This window comes from Chelonia mydas, chromosome 1, assembly GCF_015237465.2.
Source record: "Chelonia mydas isolate rCheMyd1 chromosome 1, rCheMyd1.pri.v2, whole genome shotgun sequence".
NCBI classification, from domain to species: domain Eukaryota; kingdom Metazoa; phylum Chordata; order Testudines; family Cheloniidae; genus Chelonia; species Chelonia mydas.
This window is the reverse complement of record NC_057849.1, coordinates 310902415-310922024: the sequence shown is the minus strand read 5'-3', so window position 1 is coordinate 310922024 and position 19610 is coordinate 310902415. Positions and strand designations below refer to the sequence as shown.

The 19610-nt window shown below is 41.4% G+C and overlaps 1 long non-coding RNA gene across 1 annotated transcript; it reads left to right on the top strand.

The window, feature by feature from the left end:
- Window positions 1-2787: 2787 nt before the first annotated feature.
- Window positions 2788-3055, top strand: LOC122462333. Its single transcript, XR_006284818.1, has 2 exons — window positions 2788-2827; window positions 2917-3055. It is a non-coding gene; the product is annotated as an uncharacterized LOC122462333 (long non-coding RNA).
- Window positions 3056-19610: the final 16555 nt, after the last annotated feature.

Below are 19610 nucleotides of genomic sequence, written 5' to 3'. Positions count from 1 at the left end.
TCTCTCTATTTCATTTTTATTATTACATTTATTTGTGCCCCAGTGTCTATTTTATGTGTCACATAAGTGCTATTTGCATACATTTTCATTAGCCAGTCATGAGTGTTCAGCCTCCTCTATTACTCTGCTTAAGAACAGCTCTTCCTCTTCACTTGAGAAATCTTGCATTTAATGCATATACTTTCCTTCTTTCTCTGCACATTTCAGTGTAATATTTGGATTTCTTACATTTTCTACACATTTGTTGAATGATCTTACTTACATCATCCCTTGTGAAGATACTTTACCATCTGTAGGTGGTCTTCATTACATCAATCAAACCTTTCCCTACTAGGGATTATCTTTACAGTAGGTTACACTGATGCCCCTTGATTTCATACATATAAATGTGTGTCTCAGCACCTTTTTCCTTATCTGAGCTTCTGCACGCCATATCTTTGAGGAGTCACACTGTTAATTGGTTACTTACTTATTTACCTCATTATTATTAGCATTTACATCAGTTAGTTGCCATGGTGTTGCTATGGTATTTCTGCGGTTACACTTATTCCTTAAATTTATCCTGAAATCCCAATAACCTTTATTTGTGACTTTATACTTCCTACCAATCAGCTTTCTAATGACTGGGCTTAATCTTCTGACTTGCTCTTGTTAGTTCCTTATATATTCATGTAAATAATTCTTTTCTCTTTCGATCAGTAATTTAGAATGTTTAACTATCTCCAATCCATGTCACCATTTTGTAAGGCTGGATATCCGAAAGCTTTATAAGAAACATTGTGATCATAAAAGGACACCATTTTAAGGTAAACTGACCTTCCACGGCAAATCATAGGGACTTTGTTAATAATGGTGTTCTGAGCTAGAGCACACCATTTTCCATAAACTTGAATAGAATCCTAGAAAAGTTATAATGTTTTTCTCCATAGGGAAAACTGATTATATAAGCAAGTTTCAAGACTCTTCCATTCTTTCACAATTTCCTATGGACTTTGTGTGTCCATTCTCACATATGAACCCATGCAACGGTGGTGCTAGCTCACTGGGGGCCCTAAGCAGGAATATTTTAAGTTCCCCCATATCTGCTTCCTAAAACTACTAATTGCATCATTTACATAACCCAAAATCTACCAACACAGCGCATGCTAACACACTTGTTAAAACATCCACATTAAAGATGATGAATGGTATTTTGGGGGTAATACTAAATCACCACCCCTTTGAGCTGCTTGGGGCCCTAAGTAATTGCTTAGTCTGCTTATACCTAGCACCACCACTGAACCCGTGCAGCCCAATGAAATCAATGAAAGTCTTTCCATTAACTTCAGTAGGCTTTGAATTAGGCCCTAATTCTTTGCTGTAGCCAAAACCATGTTCTTTATGGTATGGGCCTGCGCCTACTTCCACTGAAGTAAAGCAAACTACCCTTGCATTCAGTAGTCGATGGAACAGACCCGATACTTCATGTTTATTCATAAGTTAATTTTGTTGGAACTTGCACATTCCAGACACCACCTTGTAAATGGTTAAAAAGTAATATATTTCTTGCGAAGAAAGAGGCTGGAGATTTTGCTACTGTTACTCAAATTTCTAAAGCTCCCTTCCATTCAGTATCATTTAGGAACCACTCTCCACAGGGGTACTTATTACTAGGGCTGTTGATTAATCACAGTTAACTCACATGATTAACTCAAAAAAATTAATCGTGATTCATCACAGTTTTAATTGCACTGTTAAACAATAGAATACCACTTGAAATTTATTAAATATTTTGGATTTTTTTCATATATATTGTATTCTGTGTTGTAATTAAAATCAAAGTATATATTCTTTTTATTACAAATATTTGCACTGTAAAAATGATAAGCAAAAGAAATAGTATTTTTCAATTTACCTCATAAAAGTACTGTAGTGCAATCTTTGTCGTAAAAGTGAAACTTACAAATGTAGATTTTTTTACACTCAAAAACAAAGCAATGAAAAACTTCAGCGCCTTCGGGTCCACTCAGTCCTACTTTTTATTCAGCCAATTGCGAAGACAAACAAGTTTGTTTACATTTACAGGTGATAAAGAAGTGGGCAGCATATTTACAATGTCTCCAGAAAGTGAGAACAGGTATTTACATGGGACTTTTGTAGCTGGCATAGCAAAGTATTTACATGCCAGATATGCTAAACATTCATATGCCACTTCATGCTTCAGCCACCATTCCAGAGGACGTGCTTCCATGCTGATGATGCTTGTTAAAAAAAATAATTTGTTAATTAAATTTGTGACTGAACTCCTTGTGGGAGAATTGTATGTCCCCTGCTCTGTTTAACCTGCATTCTGCCATATATTTCATGTTGGGTAGCAGTCTCGGATGATGACCCAGCATATTGTTCATTTTAAGAATACTTTCACTGCAGATTTCACAAAACACAAAGAATGTACCAATGTGAGATTTCTAAAGATAGCCTCAGCACTCGACCCAAGGTTTAAGAATCTGAAGTGCCTTCCAAAATCTGAGAGGGACAAGGTGTGGAGCATGCTTTCAGAAGTCTTAAAAGAGCAACTCCGATGTGGAAATTACAGAACCCGAACCACCAAAAAAGTAAACCAACCTTCTGCTGGTGGCATCTGACTCAGATAATGAAAATGAACATGCGTCGGTCCTCCTTCCTTTGGATTGTAATCAAGCAGAACCCATCATCAGCATGGACGCATGTCCCCTGGAATGGTGGTTGAAGTAGGAAGGGACATATGAATCTTTAGTGCATCTGGCACGTAAATATCTTGCGATGGCGGCTACAAGAGTGCCATGAGAATGCCTGTTCTCACTTTCAGGTGACACGGTAAACAAGAAGCAGGCAGCATTATCTCCTGAAAATGTAAACAAACTTGTTTGTCTGAGCAATTGTCTGAACAAGAAGTAGGATTGAGTGGACTTGCAGGCTCTAAAATTTTACATTATTTTATTTTTGAATGCAGGTTTTTTGGTATATAATTCTAGATTTGTAGGTTCAACTTTCATGATAAAGAGATTGCACTACAGTACTTGTATTAAATGAATTGAAAAATACTATTTCTTTTGTTTTTTACAGTGCAAATACTTGTAATCAAAAATAAATATAAAGTGAGCATTGTACACTTTATATTCTGTGTTGTAATTGAAATCAATATATTTGAAAATGTAGAAGACATTCAAAAATATTTAAATAAATGGTATTCTATTATTGTTTAACAGCGCGATTAATCGCGTGGTTAATTTTTTTTAACCACTTGACAACCCTACTTATGACCCTCCTTCTGTCGGTGGTGTGTGTCCTCACCAGAAGTGCTTCCACTGACTGATGAGGGGTAGTTGTGGGGGAGGGCAGGGCTGAAAGCCAGGGCTCTTGAATCTGTGGGGTGAAAGGGTCCCAGAGCCCAGACTCCGGTCTGAGCCCAGAAGTCTACACAGCAATGAAACAGTCCCGCAACCTGAGCCCCGCGAGCCCAAGTCGGCTGGCATGGGCCAGCCACAGGTTCTTCTTTGCTATGTAGACATACCCTCAGTGGCCCTAATTCAGCAATCTATCCCTATTCAGTAAAGTATTAATCACATAATTAACTTTAGTCCTTCAATGGGTTTTCAGCATAGGCCGAAAGTTAAACATGTGCTTAAGTGCTTTGTTGAATTAGGATGGACTAAAGCATATGCTTAAATATTTTGTTGAACTGGGACCTTAGCGTTTTCTGATCAGAATTGCAGATATATCTGCTGTCTATGAAAAAAATCAAAACTTATGTTCAGTAAAATATTGTCCACTGTAAATTGAGAAATAATCTTGGTAAACATCCTCATCCTGGATTTAAACCCAAGAGACACCCTGGATTAACAACTCATTTGCTACCTTAATTAAAATAACCACATAATACTTAGCTACTGAATAGCTTGACCGTTGTTATTTTTCACGCTAAATAAGACCACATGTTTCTTAACCGCACCAATGAAGGGATAACTAAGTCAATGCTTTCGATAATGCATCGACTCCAAATAAATGTAAGGCTTAGCTGACAGGCACCCTGTAGCTAGCAAAAGAGAAAATCAGTTATGAAAGCTTATTTGCTGGATAGCCTGCTAACCCTTTATTTTATATATAATCTAAAAATCACTGGTCTGAACGAGACCTGAACCATACTATATACAGCTGTGTGTTTGTGGATCTCGACTCTGGTGTGCATGTGAATTATTCTTTAATTGCAAAAATGAAAAGCTAATCCTTCAGGAGGAAAAACAACGTGTCCATTAACAAGAAGCTTGACACTTCATTTAACAGCAAGCATCAACAGGCACCAATTGTAATAGAACTTGCGCTAGCCTTAGTCCTGTTTTCTGTCAGCTACCCCTTTCCCATCAGAGAGGGGGGAAAAAGGATACAAAGTGCAAATACATTACATTAAAAATATTGCTGTTTTGTTATCTTGATCTATGTGACTGCCTTGTCCATGAGCCTTAAATGGCAAGTAGTATTAAAGACACATGCTGCTAACTGTAATCTGGAGAGCTTCTTTTAAATCTCAGCAACAATAGAATTGCTTCAGAATTGAACTCGATGTCCTGAAAGGCTGTCTGAGGATACCCCCAAATAACTCATCATGTATGGGTACAGTGTAAACCTGGGGCTGCAGTATTTTTAGATCATTCACAGCAGAAGCCTTACAGAGGTTGTGCATTCTAATGCTTACAGGTTCCCCAGAAGGATACCAGATGCTACTCCCAGTAGTGCCATTGACCTCATTAGGACTTAGTCAGCTCAACAGTAAAACTGACTTTATAAAATAAATAATCAAGAACTCTGAGGAAAACCAAGCTTTTTGAGGCTATAGTAAGGCATCAGAGCAGTGGTAGAGATGCTCTGCATCAAGATACCAAATTTGCGATGATTGCTTCCTACCTCTGCAGTTTCTTGGATCCCCTGCAAAAAAGCCCATTTGGTCTACTAGTGCACATACATTTTCCCCCCCAGGAATTGAAAAATCAAAGCAGTTTCTCTGCAGTTTTATGTGAAGGCCAACAATATTTAAAAAGCCAATGAATTTGTTCAATGTTACTGTTTGTGAAAGACAGATATCACTTGCTAGAACCAGCCATGGTATGGAATTATGTTGTAATAGCTTTTTCAAACAAGGCTGTCAGTAAACTTCAAACTTCTCCCTCAACTCACCCTACAATAGCTCTATTATTCTAGATATAGGCCTTGACCCTGGACAGAGTGTGACATTCCCCTCTGGTGTAATCTGGACCGGTGATCTCCTAGGTCACTCCAATCCTTGACTCCGCGAGCCAGCCTTATCCTGCTCTGCTGTGAGAACCCCCACTCCTGAGCTGTTCACGTACAGCCTCTGGCATGTAAGCTGCTCCCAGCTACTTGCAAACGAATGACACTAGCCAATATCTCCAGTCCCAGACAGAATCCTAGGAATCTCCATCTTGCGGTGTCCAGTTATGCCCGCTGGATGCTGCAAGCTTATATGAGTTCGTCAATTTAACAAAGAAATTGATATGTACCTGGCTTGTTATCCGAAGGGGAGTCTCTGATACGCTTCAAACCAAACGCACTGCTTCAGGTCGAATAAATAAATTTATTAACTATGAAAGATATAATCACTTAAAATCTAAGTCAAAGCATAACAAGTCAGATTTGGTCAAATGAAATAAAAGCAAAATGCATTCTAAGATGATCTTAACACTTTCAGTGCCCCTACAAACTTAGATGCTTCTCACCACAGGCTGGCCCCTTCAGCCAAGCTCTCCCCTTTGATCAGCACCTCAGTCACTTGGTGGTGATGTCTGTAGATGGAGGTGGAAGAGAGAGGAAGAGCATGGCAAACATCTCTCCCTTTTATCATGTTCTTTCCTCCCTCTTGGATTTGCCCCCCTCCTTCAGAGTCAGGTGAGCATTACCTCATCAGAGTCCCAGACTGACCAAAGGAAGGTGGGTGACTCACTGAAGAGTCCTACAGATCCTTTGTTGTTGCCTGGACCAGTGTCCTTTGTTCCTGAGAGCCTGGGCTGGGTCCCAAACATGCCTAGAAGAGGTGTGAACTGCTCCTCTGCTCTTAGAAAGTTTTTGCCTGGTCTTGCTTTAAGCCACGAGGACACATTTTCAGCCTCATAACTATATACATGAAATTACAACCTTTAACATTACTATATCAATGATTACTATAGCAACAATGCTCAGTGCATCAGAAACCTTCCAAAGACACCCAACATGACAAACTTTGCATTACATACCACACAATCATATAAGGATGAACATCAGGGTGCCAGGTGCTCCCTCGAAGTACAGAACATCACACAGAGAGGTTACTAATTGGGCTGTATTGTGCTAAATTATGTTGTGGTTTTGGAGTGTGCACAACTGTCCACTGGAACTCACGGGAGAGCCCTCAAACTAATTTCATTTGTAAAGATTGTTTAAATATAATCTGAGAAGCAGCTATATAAATTATTTCAGAAGGCTGTTTCCCAGCAGCTCATGGCCTATACTATGTTTAAGAAAAAGGAAATACAAAGAAAAAAAAAATTTTTTTAAATACTCCAAACAGACAACATACCTGAACTAGATTATACTCAATAGTATCACTGTGTACAAGTGTATGTTCATTTCAAAGAGGCATCATCAAGAGTTGTGGATCTTCATTTGAGCCTTACCTAGACCTCACGAATCTTCAACATCGTGTTAGAAATCTTATATGAATGAAATTAAACTAACTAATAATAATAATAATATTAATAATAATAATAATTCAGGATTCTATTTCTCCTTATTCCATTTAAGCCAGACTTCTTATAAGTTTGACAGGAATGGCTGCTTTAGAGATATTTGCAATAAAACAAAGATAAAAGAGAAACCTTTCCATAGTACTCTACTCAGGCACCTCTTCTTCTAGCCATGGTTCCAAACAGCTGATGGTGAGGTGAGGGAAAATGAAATGTAATTTTTAAAGAATTTCTCAGCCTCTTCAAAGTTTCAGAAAGGGTTCAGTTGAAGTTTGAGATGAAAATTTAGAAAAGGAGAAAGGAGTCTACATCTTCTGTGATACAAGCCCAGGTTACTCCTCCCTAGTGATGACTACTATATTCCCTTTGAGACGTCTAACCCCAAGCCTGATTCTACAACCCTTATTGATAGGAGTGACCTTTACTCATGTGAGCTGGCCTATTGATTTTGATGGTGTGACTTATGTGAATAAGGATTGCAGGGCTCAGCCCTTTTGTTCTCTTGTAGCAACATTCATATTCAAATCCTATGAGAAGTCAAGAGGCTCTGTGGAGGCTCACACACAAATAAGGATGCCACCTTTCAAAAGAAGCCAAGCCACTCACAAGGTGGTGGTGTTGTGAGATGAGAGAGAGAGAGAAAGGCAGCAGTTACTATATTTATATGTTAACAGAACAAACTCCCTTGGACTGACCTTTGCAAAGGAAATTTGAGCTACAGAGTTGTTTCAAAGCTTCAGAATAATCTAGTAAGGAAACCTCCACTTTCAATCAAATAGTTTTGAAATTCACCAAAGATGGAAGAAAAAAAATAATCTAACCCTGACCAGCAGTAAACTTCAGCTGGCTTTCACGAAAAAGAAACTGACACATTATTAAATCTTGTTTCTGTTTTTAATATGTGGCGTCTCTATACTGGAAGGTTGCAACCATGGTAGCCCATTCTGTACAATCTTCTGCTAATCTCTCTGTGGCTGAATAGTCCTTTTGATCCACCCAGGATACCACATCATCCATCCAAGATTTTCTTTTTCTGCTTCATGTTCTTCTTCTATCAACTTTCCCTTCCAGTGCCCGTAAACATACATCACATACTGAACCTCTTATAATGTACCCTCCACACTTAATCTTTCAATTCATAATATCTCTAACTAGTATTTGCTGAGTTCCATCTACCTCCAATACTTTTTTTTGTTGGTTACATGGTCTATCCGTATTTTCAGAATTCTTCTACAACACCAAAATTCAAATGATTGTAGTTTCTTTATCATCAATTGATTGTTTATCTGTTACTTTTCCATTAACTGTTACTTCTCTTTGAGAAAGTTAAAGTCTCAGTGACTTCTTAAACTCTCCTCCTGACTATACCACCAATGGCACACACTCTTATGCACATGCTTCAGCCTGGGTGCAGCCTGGAACTGTGGGACCACTGTGCCCCCTGAACTCTCTCCAGCCTGGGCTGTCTCTCACAATGCCTTGCTAGTGATCAGCAGCAAACCCCTCCAGGCACTGTTATCACTCAGCACAACCTCACGTGGAGCCCCAGAGCCAGCTATATTGCATGAATGCTCCCAGAGCCACTCATGAATCACACAGAGAAAGGCACCAGAGTCAGATCCCCCAAGCTCCCAGCACTGTACCTCAGGAATATACTATCTTGCACTGCTCAAGACGAGCAACGCAGATTTATTAATTGGTTCACCACTTCATCAGTGGAAAGTGGATATATACCAGCCTTTGCAAAACCTGAGCAGATTTGCCATATACTTCATACAAACTCACTGGTAAAGATAAACAGTAAAACAAATTTACTGACTACAAAAATAGATTTTAAGTGATATTAAGTGACAGACAAAAAGTCAGAGTTAGTTACCAAAATGAAAGCACACAATCTAAACTCCCAACCCTATTAGACTGGGCAAGAACTAGACTAAACAGTTTCTCTCACCCCACTGGATATTGCAGTTCATAGTACGCAGATTTCACCCTTAAAATCTGGGTCAGTCGCCTCAGTTGGAGTCTTCAGAGTGTCCTTGTTGCTTGCAATGTAGGTGGGTGAAGGAGAAAGGCCAAGCATGTGGCCACTGTATTCTGTTTATAACCTCAGTCCAGTGTGCTTGGGGGGCACAAGTCCAGACACATCTGGGGCATTGCTGAATCTCCAGGGAAAGCTGAGCAATTCCCCTGCGGTGGCCTCATGCAGGTGAGTCATTGCATTGTAGCTCCCTTGCTGGACAATGGCTGTTGATGGGTATTGGTTACATTCCTTCTGTTGCCTCTGGGGAGCTAATATCTGGTTGATTCCCAACTTACAGCATGCTTTAGTGAAACCACACAACACAATTCTCATAACTTCATTTGCATTAATGATATACATATATGGCTAGAGAAATCACTGTTAGCAGATCATAACCTTTCCCCTGATACCTTACAAAGCATGCTTTTATATGTAAGATCACAATTATATGAAAATGAGGAATATGGGGGTTACAGTACTCTCCCCCAAGGGATAGAATGTCACAACATGCTACATCATTTAATGCTTGATCCAAAGCTTATTGAAGTCCAAGGAAAAATCCCATTGACTTCAGTGGGCTTTAGATTAGCCTCTTAAGTGCTGATGTTCGTATTAAAGATTTATAGGAAAATACTGAAGTTTATAATAGAGATATTATACACTTAGAGTGAAATGGTTGAAACATGAAGTGGAAAGCCAAATGAGCTGCAAGTGACATGCTCTTGAAAGATTCTCCTGGCCCCAACAGAGCAAATTAAATAAAAATCCATTTTATTCATTTATGACCTGTTACCAACACATTGATCCTGCCCTCATTGAAATAAATATGTGTTTTGTCATTTAGTCCATGGTTTGCAAGTGCAAGAACATGTCATGCATGAATACATGCTGCTGTTTGACTTTTATTACATGTAGAAGACTGATAAGCTGATTAACAACATGTTTCTACCTTGCACTTCCCCAACATGTACATTTCTGAGAAAAGATTAAAATCTGCATAAATTGACTAAATAATGAGTAAGATCAGACAGTTAATTCTTTTACCAAGAATTTGAAGAACATGACCAATAAGAAGGGAGAGGAATTGTTTAGGTGAGCACTGTCAATTAATCAGTGAATGCCTGCTATTAACTGAAATAAAAACTAATGCATTTTTAACAGCATTAATTGCATACCTCTGGGCAGGGAGAGAGGCATTGGTTGCGGAGGGACCTGGCAGAGTCTGGTCAGATGCAGTAACCCAATCTACCTCCAGAAGGTGGGAAAAGGAGAGGAGAGGAAGTGGCTCTCATCCTGGTTCCGGCCCCATTTCCCCAGGGGCTGGTCCCTCACCCCGGAGACTAACACCTTCTGAGCATTGGCCCTGGCTGACCCCTTGCTCCGGGCACTGACCACCCCCTCCCATCTCCACGCCACCCTCTTTCTCCAAGGACTGACACCCCCACCTCCCACACTGTGCCCTAATGTCCCCAGCCCGCCTCTCATTCCAGGGGACAACTCCCCTCAAGTACCATCCCACATTGCCCCTGGCCAGCTCCTCATTCTGGGGATTGATCCTCCCCCCTGTCCCATGCCGTTCCCCATTGCCCTCAGTTGGCCCCTGGCTGTGGGAGTTGTCCCATAGAGAACAGGGGCCTGGCAAGCTCAGCCTCCCTGCACCAGCCTCTCGTCCCCTGCAACAAGCTGAGTCCTTGAGGTAAAATCCACCCTCCCTTGCAAACAAGGGCTCGCTCAGCTGAAGGGAGCCCACCTAGCTCAATAAAAGAAGGCAAGCCTGGTGAGCCCAGTACCAGAAACCACCCTTCCAGAAGCAGCAGCACCCTCCTCCTGCACAAGTCATTGTTTGCTCCTTCTCCCACCTCCATCCTTCCCAAACACTAAATTCAGATTTCTAACATGAAACTCTCTTCCTCTTTGGACAAGAGGCTAGCCTGGCGAGCTCAGAACCTAACCCATCAATGTTGATAAATGCGAAGTGTTGCACATTGGAAAACATAATCCCAACTCTACATATAAAATGATGGGGTCTAAATTAGCTGTTACCACTCAAGAAAGAGATCTTGGAATCATTGTGGATAGCTCTCTGCAAACATCCACTCAAATGTGCAGCAGCAGTCAAAAAAACGAACAGAATGTTGGGCATCATTAAGAAAGGGATAGATAGTAAGACAGAAAATACAATATTACTTCTATATAAATCCATGGTATGCCTACATCTTGAATACTGCATGCAGATGTGGTAGCCCCATCTCAAAAAAGATATATTGGAATTGGAAAAGGTTCAGAAAAGGGCAACAAAAATGATTAGGGGTATGGAATGGCTGCCATATGAGGAGAGATCAGTAAGACTGGGACTTTTCAGCTTGGAAAAGAGATGACAAAGGGAGGCTATGATTGAGGTCTATAAATTCATGACTGCTGTGGAGAAAGTAAATAAGGAAGTGCTATTTACTCCTTCTCATAAACACAAGAACTAGGGGTCACCAAATGGAATTAATAGGCAGTAGGTTTAAAACAAAGAAAAGGAAGTATTTTTTCACACAACACACAGCAACCTGTGGAACTCCTTGCCAGAGGATGTTTTGAAGGCCAAGACTATAACAGGGTTCAAAAAAGAATTAGATAAATTCATGGAGGATAGGACCATCAATGGCTATTAGCCAGGGTAGGCAGGGATTGTGTCCCTTGCCTCTGTTTGCCAGAACATGGGAATGGGCAACAAGAAATAGATCACTTGATGATTACCTGTTCTGTTCATTCCCTCTGGGCCACTTGGCATCGGCCACAGTTGGAAGACAGGATACTGGGCTAGATGGACCTATGGTCGACTCAGTATGGCCATTCTTATATTAACCCAACAGGAGCAGCAAGCAGCAGCAAGAATTCACCCTTCTCCTGCACAACTCACATCCCTTCCTTCTCCAGAATATTGACTTTCTGAGATAAAAAAAATCCTACCCCTTCAATAAGCCGACTCCTCAAAAGGAAGAACAAGAAGCAGGCCTGAGTGTAAGCTCTAAAATTTTACAGTGTTTTATTTCAGTGCAGTCATGTAAAAAATAAATAATATTATATTTGTAAGTTCAACTTTCGTGATAAAGAGATTGCACTACAGTACTTGTATGAGATGAATTGAAATACTATTTTTGTTTATATTTTTACAGTGCAAATATTTGTAATAAAATATAATGTGAGCACTGTACACTTTGTATTGTGTGTTATAATTGAAATCAATTTGAAAATGCAGAAAACATCCAAAATATTTAAATAAATAGTGTTCTATTTTTGTTTAACAGTGCCATTAAAACTGTGATTATTCACAATTAATTTTTTTTAATCGCTTGACACCCTAATTTAGGATGATCCTAACTATGGTATAACCATGAGTAATAGCATAAAATAGAATGAATATAAGCAAAAGCTTCTCAAAAGGGAGATCCACGAATCTGTGCAATAATGTCTGCAAGGGAAGTGGTGCATAGTTCATCACTAACTATTGAGCAGTAGGTGTGGAATGGGACCACAGTTGACATGAGTTGGAATCAAATATCCTTTGTAGAATGAAGAAGTCTGTAGTGGTGCTGTGACCCTTCAGTAGCTCCAAAGGTATGTCTACAGTGCAGTAGGAGGTGTGATTGCAGCACATCTAGACATACCCAAGCTAGCTTTAAACTAGCTAGAACAAGTATCAATAGCAGTGAAGTCACAGGAGCACAGCTTCAAAGCAAGCTAGCTATTCAAGTAAGTATCAAGGGTCCCGGGTGGGCTTTTACAGCCTGCATTGAAGCCCATGCTGCCATGGTGTCACTGCCATTGGTACTCACATTAGGTAGATTAAAGCTAGCTCAGGTATGTCTGCTTATGCTACAATCACACACCCCAACTACAGTGTAGAGGCTTCATGCATCTCTTGTGGCTCCCTACATTTCAGGGCCCATAGAGAATACCCAGGTTGGGTACTTTTTCCTACAAAATGTACAGACATAAATGACTAGATTTCTCCTTTAGGGCATCTACCAAAATTTTCCAAGTGCATTTAGGAGCCCCATTGGGCAAGTACATTCTTCTGCAGTTTCCTCAATCTCCATGCAGAATTTATAGCCACTGCCTAATTGTCCTTAAGCAGCACAATCGAACAGCCCTTCTCTCCCAAATGTCTTGCCCTGCATGGCTCCTAAGGTGAGCAAGAAGGAAGTCCCACTTCTTCTCACCTTAAGATCCTTGCATCTGAGGAAGCTGCCTGCTCAGAAGTATTCCCAACTTTACCTGGGGTAGGAACTCTGTCTAGACAGAGGTTAGTGATCCTACAGGACCTTCTCCATGTCTCTGCTGCATTTTTCTCTTTAGCTCCTGCCTATACTTCTCCCTCTGCTGCCATGAGTCCCCAACCAGCCACAGAGTCTTCAGTGTGGAGTTAAGCCCAAGAACCTAAATGGCAGCCAGTCCTGTAGCTTATCGGAAAACCACAAACCAGCAATTCTGACGGTTCAGCTGGCAATGTGGAAAGATGAGATGGGCTCGGTCTAAGGCTACATAGCTGCACACATGCACACAAATACATAGAGTCATGAGCGGGACATCACTTTACAGAAGGTTTTATGGAATATAACTTGTCCTCACTGAAGTATTTTTGCTATTGTTTTTATATAGGCAGGAGTGCAAAGTAATAGGTTGTTACAAAAGAGCTTTTCCTGCAGTCATGAATAAATAAACTGTGAAATATAATAAGGCATCATGAACAAATTGTTATTGGAAATGAATGTCCGTAAAAGATCACTGGGCAGGGGAAAAAACAGCCACTTACTCCAATATGCATGGAACTCTCCCTTCCAGTTAGCTAAAAAAGGACAGACAGGAAAGTAACTGAAGATGTTGTAATATTCTATTCCTTCTGAATGCTCTCAACTCTCCATATGCAGCTAATTTCAGCTGTGAACAGAGGGCCTAAAATACAAGCTATTGTCAAAGGGGAAAGGGTGCTTTCCTTCCTCCAATAAGATCATAATTTTGAAGAGAAGGAAACCATGATTACTAGCAATTCAAATATGTTGTTAGCCTACAAGACAAGGGGATAATTGCCATGAAATATACATGTAAATGTAATCCTCTGCAGGCTTTAGCTCCATCTCTGTAGGTATAGCACTTATTTGTAACAGAATAAGTGATTTTTACACAAACATTTCAAATGAGTAATCTATGCAGTCCAGTCAGCTAGTCACTGTATCCACCAAATAGCTTCTTGTGGCACAATGTGCTTTAAAGCAGTGATAATCAAATGCAATATTCCTTTTTCCAAAGCATCCCAGAATATAGCAGGAGTAAAAAGAAAATTAACACACAAACTAAACATTCAGGGATGTCATGTGTTCAGTGTGTTGTAGTACAGCCCTCTCAAAAGAACATAAATGGGGATGAAATGTAATTGGCATTCATTCCTTTTGCGAGTTTTATTCCAATTACCCTGCTAGAAGAGAATTCTGTTTAACAACAATGGATTTCTAACATCTGTTTGCTAAAGCAAACAATGTTGGCAAAGTTGTGGCTGGAGATACTGTATAGAAACATCAAGGTCTTAGACAGGGTGAAAAAAACAGCACACTTATCCTGAAGGATCCTTTTGTTTAGTCCTTTTCAGAAAGACCACAGTGACCTTAGGAAACCTCCAGCTGTGTCCTGTGAAACTGGGTTAAGAGTCCCAGCGAAGGACTTTGAGAGCCCTCTACAGGCTGTCATGGTTTATTAACTCTAATAGTACTGATATTTTTTGACAAAAATCTCCTTGGTAGCTTTGCTGTGCTCATCTTCATCTGCCTTGGTGTCTGGATGAAAAAAAAAAGTGTTTTATTTGCCATTTATGACAATGGGGGTTTTGGTGTGCAACAATAAGCCTGCCCTTTAATGATGTATTCAGCTGGCAGCATTGTTCTGCTTAAATATCACTTGCCAAAAAAGGAAAAGAATTTGTCCTCTCTCTGGATTTATTATTTCATTAGGGTTCCTCACGAGAACTCCAGTAAAGGATTTGGGTCTATTAATCACCCTCCACAACCTTCTCAAATAATTAGACTTTTAAAATGTTTGCTACCTCCTTAGTAGAACATAATTTGACGGTGCTGGGTGAATCACCTGAGGTTCAGACTCACTAACCTTTAGAGGTTTGGCCTGTCTGAGCACATCAGTCTTGAGGTTCCCAACTGAACTGAAAACTGTGCTTTTTTCATTCTTTGTGGCAGGTTTATAGTACAGCACTGCTGGAAGTTTGCCATGAATGGAAAACTCAAAACATACAAATTCTTCATAAGGCAATGAGAGAATGTGGCACTGAAGAATAATGTTCTCTTGCTGTCAGAGCTGCTATGGGGAAGGGGGAGAAAATTACGCTCATTCTAAGACAGATTTGGCAACAATTGTTCCTGTTTAACTCCCTAAATGGGGAATCCTAGTTCGTGCGGCCCCAGCTGTAAAGATCTTGCTGACATCATTGGATGGGATGTTCTTGGCATTGAAAAAAAAATTCTTATGAGACCATTGCATGGGTTTATGATTTTAGCCACAAACTCTGTGAACAAGTCTACAATGCAAAAACCCTAAAATGCAATTTTCTTTAGGAACACAGACATTTTAATGGAAAATTTCAGGATAGGAATAGTTAAAATATTTCTAATTTACCTTATACACAGGGTATAATAAGACAGCTTCAAATCACAAAATATGAAAAGGTGCAAACCTCCAACACAAAAAATATATTACTGACACAGGCCAGTCCAGCTCCCCGCCCCAGTCACTCACCAAACTGCAGGGGGTGAGGGGGTGGGGGAAGATCCAGCTGCTGGACTCATAGATGCATTTCCTACCACTCCATATCATTTTCTGGGCTGGGGTCAAAGTCATTAAGGGCCATTCAGCATCCTTCTGTTCCAGTGCATTGCTTGTGTGCTGAATCATGAAGCCTTCTTCCCCAGCTTGGCTACTCTGACTTTGGGCAGCCCATTCTGCTTTCCTCTCCTGCCTAAACTTCCTACATGTCTCCTGGAGTCTTCCACTGTAAATCTTTTTAGAACCTTTTTTGGTTTGGTCACCTGTCTCTTTGTTCTGCTTTGGTAACTTTCCTCCAGTCCCCCTGCAGACCAATTTGGTTTCCCAACTTGGGCACCCTCCATAGCATAACTACTGTGAGGTCAAAACACAGTCTTTAACACTCTTCAGTCTGGTGTGTATCTGCTGCCAGTCCTGTCTGCAGTAGAAATGCCTTCATGATACATCAATTTTCATAGGAAGAACTTCATAAAATCAACCAGAGTTCATAAGTTGTACAAATAGATTTCCCAAATCATCAGTTACATAATCAAGTAATTCAGTTCACATACCTATTGCTTTTTCCCTGGAATCCAAAGTTTCTCTTTGTTTTTATTAGACTGTCATGGGGTTTACTCATTGCACATGGCACCTCCTCCTATAGACTCTGGGGAATAGCGCTTGCCAGGCGTTGCCCTCCTCTGGTCTATGCCATGTCCTCAGTGACTGGTAGAGGAAGCTGGGCTCACCCTCTACTCTGGGTTCTAGCTCAGGGACTCTCCAGTCAGCAGCCAAGGCCTGCACTGTCCTATATTGCTGCTTTCCCCTGAGCCTTCTCCTACCTTCCTGGCTTCCCCTCTCTCTGGGTTCACCAGCCTCCCAACTCCCTCCTCTCAGGAAGTGACTATAGCCTGCCTTCCTGCAGCCCCCTTCTGCTGCCAGCTTCCTGACTTATATACGCCCCCTTTTACTCCTCAGCTGGGTGCCATCAGCAACTGGATCCCAGAACTCCCTGGCTTCTCGTCCAGGTGCAGCCTGGGCAGTTAATAGGACTGGAAGGGGTTAAGGTAGCCAGGTAGGCATGTGTGGGGTGGACACCCCATCACATAGATCAAGGAGGCATTTACAGATTCACAGGTGTCTGCTGTCATTCCAAGATTTCCTATTTGCTACTACAAAAGGATACTCTCAAACAGTCCAAACTAGAGCTGTCCAGAGCATGACAATTCCTTTTTGTTGCAACTCTTGAGGTTTCCTCATTGGAATAAAAACAAAAACTTTTGAAAGTTTTCATGAAATTGTGTTGAAATGTCTCTCTTCAAATCAAAACTTGAGCTTTTAGATTCAGGAATGTTTTAAGTGGGTCTAGGGCTCTTGAGTCACTTCTAACGAGAAAGAGAGAGACTCTGACTTTCATAATCAATAGCTTGGTGGTTAGGGCACTGGCGTGAGATATGGCAGATCCAGGTTCAAGTCCCTGATTCAGGCAGAGCAGGGGCTTGAACCTAGATCTCCCAAGCCAGTGCTGTAACCAGCAGGATATAGAGTGCGTCAGTTTCTTTTTCTACCTTTCTGATGTAAACATTGAAATTGAAACATTTTAGATTTGACACAAGGAGAGATTACTTATCTTTTGTAAAAAGAAAAGGAGGACTTGTGGCACCCTAGAGACTAACAAATTTATTTGAGCATAAGCTTTCGTGAGCTACAGCTCACTTCATCGGATTGGAGTTTTTTAAATGGGTGTCTCTGTGGGTGCTCCACTTCAGGTGTGCATGCACCTCTGCACCTCGGATTGGAGATTTTTGGAATCAATGCCCCTTCAGGCCATGCAGGCACCCCACACATCTTTGTGCACCATTCTTAGGATATATATAGGTGCATGGGCAAGCTGCCCTCAGTTCTTTCTCCACCACAGAGTACACCAGAGGAAACTCTGAAGCAGAGCAGTGGGGCACCCATAGGGGGACACATCTCAAAGATCTCCAGTTTCTGCACTAGGTGAGTAACCTCTCCTTCTTCCTTGAGCAGAGTCCCTATGGGTGCTCCACTTCAGGTGACTCCCAAGTAGTAACTCCCTAAGAAGGAGGGAGCTTTGGAACAGAGTCCAAAACTGAAGACAGAACTGTGTTGCCAGCTGCAGCATCTCATCTAGAGGCAAGAATCAGAGCATAACGGCTGAAGAAAAGATGTACAGAGGTTCAGGTTGCAGCTCCACATATTTCAGTAACTGGAACATTGTTGAGTAATGCTGTAGACTGTGAAGTGATAGAATAAGCTATCACTCCAGAAGAAGGTTGAGTATCAGACAGATCATAACAAACAACAGACCCGGAGATCCATACTCAGTCACTAGGTGGAGACTGCAGATCCAATTGTATCAGTCCTCAATTGTATCAGTCCACAATTGAAACAAGAGTCTAGAAGACTTTCAGAAATGGTTTGATTCTCTCCAGAAAGAAGGTTAATGCTTTCCTAGCATGCAGGGTATGGAAGGTTGCTTCCTGTCTAGTCTGATGCGGTTTTGGGAAACAGACTGGAAGGTGAATGGTTTGGTTAATATTAAATTCAGAAGACACCTTAGGTAAAATCTAGGATGGAGCCATAACTATACCTTTTTCTTGGAGAACAGTGTAAATGGCGGGTCTGCCATCAATGCCACTGCCCTGCTCCCAACTCTCCAGATAGAAGGGATGGCCATCAAGAAGGCTGTTTTAAAATCAATAAATGAAGCAACAAACACATAGCTAGTAGCTCAAAAGGGATGTTTAAGGAGGCACTAAAGTAAAAGGTTTGTCCCACAGTGAAGTAGGGTCTCTAATTTGTGGGGGGGGGGGGAATAATCAGATCTCTTGATGTAGTAGGATTACTGAAAACTGAAAAGCCTTCTACCAGAGAATAAAGGCTGTTGTAGACACCAAGTGAACCTTGATGGAACTCATAAAAGCCCGAATCTTTTCAATTCCAACAGAGAGTCAAAAATGGCAGAAAGAGAAGAGTTGACAGGAGAAACTTGTTGACAGGTACACCAGAGCTGATCTCTCCTCAACTTCTGAAGGCAAGTGCGTCTTGTAGACTCCTTTCCAGTGTTTATCCACACCTCGTACACTTCTGTTGAACAGAAAGCACCTAACCCAAAGAACCATCAAGGTGCCATGCCTGGAACCGCAAACCTTCCCATTTGGGGTGAAGTGTCTGAGCTGTTCCTGAGACAGATGGGGATTGATCAGAAGCTGCCACAATGGGCAAGAGATAAGTTAGATAAGATAAGGATACGAGACCTGTCTCAGGCAAGTTGATGCAATCAAAATGGCCTTGGCCTCTTTGATCTTGTTGAGAATGTTCAAGAACAATGGTGTTGGTGAATACACATAAAATAGGTCTTTTGTCCATGAGATGAGGAAGGCATCTCCTAGTGATTGGGGATAGAGTCCCCTCTCAAACAAAATTTTTTGCATATTGCATTGGTAAAAGGTGCACTTCTGGAAACCCCCATGTGACGGGGTCGACCCAGACCCACCCGCTACTCTGGGTCCCAACCCAGGGACCCTCTAGTGGCAGCCTCTCTCTGCCCTCCTTCTCTCCCCTCTTGTCCACTTATCTTCCCTGGGCCACTTTCCCTTTGTCCCCATGTACCTTCAACCCTTTTTAGAGGGGGCCACAGCCTGGCAGGTAACTGGGCTGGAGCTCTCCTCCACTCCCCCAAGCCTGCCCAGCACTGCTCTGTCCAAGGTGCTACCTCCCTCACCTCAGGAGCCCATCCTCCTCCCTTGCTAGCCAGGGAGAGACTGCCCTCTCCTTTGCTAGGCAGCTTTTATATAGGACCCAGCCCGGCCCTGATTGGCTCTTCACAGGCCCCTGCTGATTGGCTGCTGGTCTGCATAGCTTCTCTGGCCTGTTCCAGCCCTTTTCCTCATGGAGTGGGGCAGCTACCCCACTACACCCCAGATTAGCAATGTGCTGCTGTGGACCCCTAAATCCAACTCCCACTGGTAAATTTCAGATAAGTGTCTGCAGAGGTCATTGGCCATGATGTTCTGTAT